General features: G+C 32.0%; 1 long non-coding RNA gene across 1 annotated transcript; it reads left to right on the top strand.

Moving 5' to 3' along the window:
- The first annotated feature begins 2,137 nt into the window (after positions 1–2,137).
- Positions 2,138–3,126, top strand: LOC107849781. Its single transcript, XR_001668275.2, has 2 exons — positions 2,138–2,524; positions 2,621–3,126. It is a non-coding gene; the product is annotated as an uncharacterized LOC107849781 (long non-coding RNA).
- The last annotated feature ends 569 nt before the right edge of the window (positions 3,127–3,695 follow it).

Genomic DNA, 3,695 nt, shown 5'->3' with positions numbered 1-3,695 from the left:
CATGAACATGCTACATAATTCAACACCAAAATAACAAGATATTAACATGGTTGTGCTATTAAACACCATTGATTTTCAAATTTTGTCATGTTAACAACAAATCGAAGAAAAACCCTAATTTCTAATAAACCAACTTAAACAATCAAAAGAAATCGCAATTTCGGGGTTTAGCATAAAACCCTAATTAATTTTAACTCAGTTTTGGGAAAAATCACTCAAACTAACAACATATTAACATGCACGTCCTATTAAACACAACTGAAATTTTAAGTTTTCATATTAGGAGAAAAGCCCTAATTTCTAATAAAACCACTTAAACACTCAACAAATCATGTACTTACGAACGGATTATGCTATTAATCGAACACTTAGACAACGTCATAACAGAAAGAGTCAGTTAATTTCACTCAATTAATTTGTAAAATTGGAGATTACCTAAAAACCCTAATTCAATTTTTTCAGTTTAGGAAAAAAAAAACACCTTGATATAACAACAAGATGATTGTTTGAAAATCCACAACCAAAATATTTTGATTAGAACAAAAACCACCCAAAAAACTGATGAAATCGCGGTTTAGAAAGTAGAGAATAGAGGAGAGAGGAAGATGAAAGGTTTAGAGAGAAGAGAGAGGAGAGAGGAAATGAAATTGAAAAAATAAAAGAGATATTTTGTTTTGTTTAGGCGTGAGCCAGGCGCATGAAATGCACGAATGTCTTTTTACTTGGTTTATGTTGCCAACTCAGCAGTTAAAGGGTAATAAATATAGGAAAAAATAGATCGAGGGTAATAGGTCTAATTGAAAGGTTGAGTGTGTAGTTGAGATTTCAACTATAGGTTGGGGGATATTTGATCATCTTCTCTAGTAATAACTCAAAACATATATTTATAGCTAAATTTCTAACTACACCTCAATTTAAATTGGAATAACTAATTGATATTCAAATAATAAAGGGATAACTAATTCCTAAGTCTAATCTAATAATTTAAAACTACTAAAATTATCTATTTCTATTTTATTTTTGAGACATATCTTCAACAATTGTAAAAATATATTTCGAAATATTTATGATCAAATAAGTACATATTCTGAAATATTGAAAAAAATATTCATCACCAAACCCCTATTTAAATAATGGTGAGACAACTAGAGGCAGAGAGGTTAAAGTGGTTAAGCGGAGGATAGTGTGTAAAGACAGCAGGTAAAATATGTGTGTAAGAGAGAGAAGTCAACTAATAGAATATTTTGTATTGTAAAAGGCTTTATTGGGGGTTGTTGAGGGGAGTGGGAGTAGGTATACCAATTTCCTTGTTATTGAATTGGGTCAAGAGTCGAGTCACAAGTCGGGTTATAAATTTAAGTTTTACAGTGGATAAAAAAATAGGATTTTAGATATGTGTGGAGTCGGATTCTAAGACTTGATGTTGAGTTAAAAGTCGAGTTACGAGCTGAGATATAGATTTGAGTCCCATACTAGGTCGAGAATCAGGGTGTCAAGTCATGTGTGGAGTCGAAATCATGTGTGAAGACCCAAGTTGAGGTTCGAATCTTATGTCAAGGTCGGAAGTACATTTTTATACCACATAAAATGCATGTAACCTTTTTTAAGTGATGAAGCTACTAATCAGCCTGTATGGAGGCTAATCTTGACTTGGTGGGATATGACAGGTGGATTCTTAATCATATACAATACTCAATTGGTGTAACAACTTAACAACCATAAAAGGGATGAAAATCACCATGTCATTATCAAAAGTATCTGACTTCAACTCACACATGACAAAGTATTTATGCATATAATAATATATACTCACTTCGATTAAAAAGGAATGAACTACTTTCTTTTAACCTGCTTCAAAAAGAATGACCCCTTAATTTTCTCTCCAAGTGAAATATTTAAGACCACAAGATTAAAGTGTATTTTAGTACATTTGATATAATTTTAATTTAGAATCGTGCTAAAACAAAATATGTCATTCTTTTTTAAACGAAGGGAAGGGAGTACAATAATCAATTGGTGTAACAACTTAACAACCCAAAGGGATGAAAATCACCATGTCATTATCAAAAGTATCTTTCTGCTTACATATAGGAAAGTATTTGTGCATATAATAATATGTCTTATTGAGTGAAGTACTAGTTGTCCTCAATTCTTTAATATCATCATACTGACTAATTCCTAAGACATGGCCAGCTAAGTAGTTTAAATGTCTTCTTGAAGCAACCCCAACAACATATATATCCAATTTCTTCAACAAACACTACAAAGAAGAGGTAAATGTGGCCTCGCGGAGGTTATAAGCCTTTGCTATTTTCTGTCAGCAATTAGCGGAGACTTTCAACCTCTACAGATTGCAGTTTTAACCTCCGCAATTTACCTTTTTTTTTTTTTTGAGAAATGAGTGGGAGAATCTTGCTCTTGATATTGTTCTTTTGGGCTGTCCTCACCGTTGTGACCCCCATCCTTCTTCGACTAACTGCATCTGCCAGAGCAAATGGTGAATTTTTCGTCATCACACACACCAGTAAGGATGCATTTTTTCTATCAGTATCATGTCGATCCATTCTGTTTTTTTAGTCTATTTATAAGAGGCGATCATATGAATTAACGTTTGAATCAGGTGAGCTGATAAACGCGAGGATGAAGGCTGGAAATGTTATAGGATTATTGGCAAGAAGGGCACTTATTGCAGAACACTAGCACCAGAAATTGCGATATTTGAATGAAATCAAGATTTTGAATTAGAATGCTTATGAAGTTGAAGATTTTGAAGACATTATTATCGACATGTTGCATGGGATTATAGACTCCATTTCTGATTGCACAAGTTTGTGACATGAACTACCATCGATACTGAAAATATTATGTTGTTTGCGTACATAGTAGTTCAGTTTATTTCAAATACAGATGATGAAGCACAAGTTTGTGACATGAACTATCATCTGTACTGAAAATATTATATTGTCTGCGTACATAGTAAAAGTTAAGTTTATTTCAAATACAGATGATGAAGTTGTAACTTTCTTCTTTGCTTTTTTCTTTTGCAAGTTACAATAATGATAAAAGGATATTTATAAACCTTGAGTAAAAAGCAAGGATAATAAAGAAAAGCAATGTGAAGGACAACTAATTGGCTGGTTAGCTTTTTGTTACATTCTTGGTTCTCCCATTTAATTTACTTTCTTCATAGTCTTACCTTATTAGAGAGTTGTTATGGTTGACTTTGTTTTATTTAATTCCACTTGAAATATTCAAGAAAATCGTTTGTTGCTCAACTTTGTTGGGAAAATTAATTATCTCACCCAGGATAATATTCACGTTAAACAGCAATAACAAGAGAGTAATAACGACACCAAATATTATATCAGGGTAAATATAATACTACAATAACACTGGTTACAACTTAGTAGTGTCAAAAGACTACTATTCTTATAAAAGAAATAACATTGATTGTTGTGCTAAAGTATGTTGGAAATATCTACCTAGAGAAAATAAAACTAAAAGGAGTGAGGGGTTGGTTAGAGTTAGTTATAACTAACACGTGTTGTGCACATGTTGAGTGATAGTGATTTGAGACTTGTAGTCTATAAATACTCCCATTTTCTTTCATTGTAAGCTAACAAAAATATGAATCAATGAGAATTGCAATTATTCTTTCTCTAAATGAATACTACCAGTTGCTTAGTTCTTTGATA

The sequence above is a fragment of the Capsicum annuum genome, chromosome 12, assembly GCF_002878395.1.
Source record: "Capsicum annuum cultivar UCD-10X-F1 chromosome 12, UCD10Xv1.1, whole genome shotgun sequence".
Taxonomy (NCBI): Eukaryota; Viridiplantae; Streptophyta; class Magnoliopsida; order Solanales; family Solanaceae; genus Capsicum; species Capsicum annuum.
Note: the sequence above shows the minus strand (reverse complement) of the source record. Positions and strands in the feature narration are given on the sequence as shown.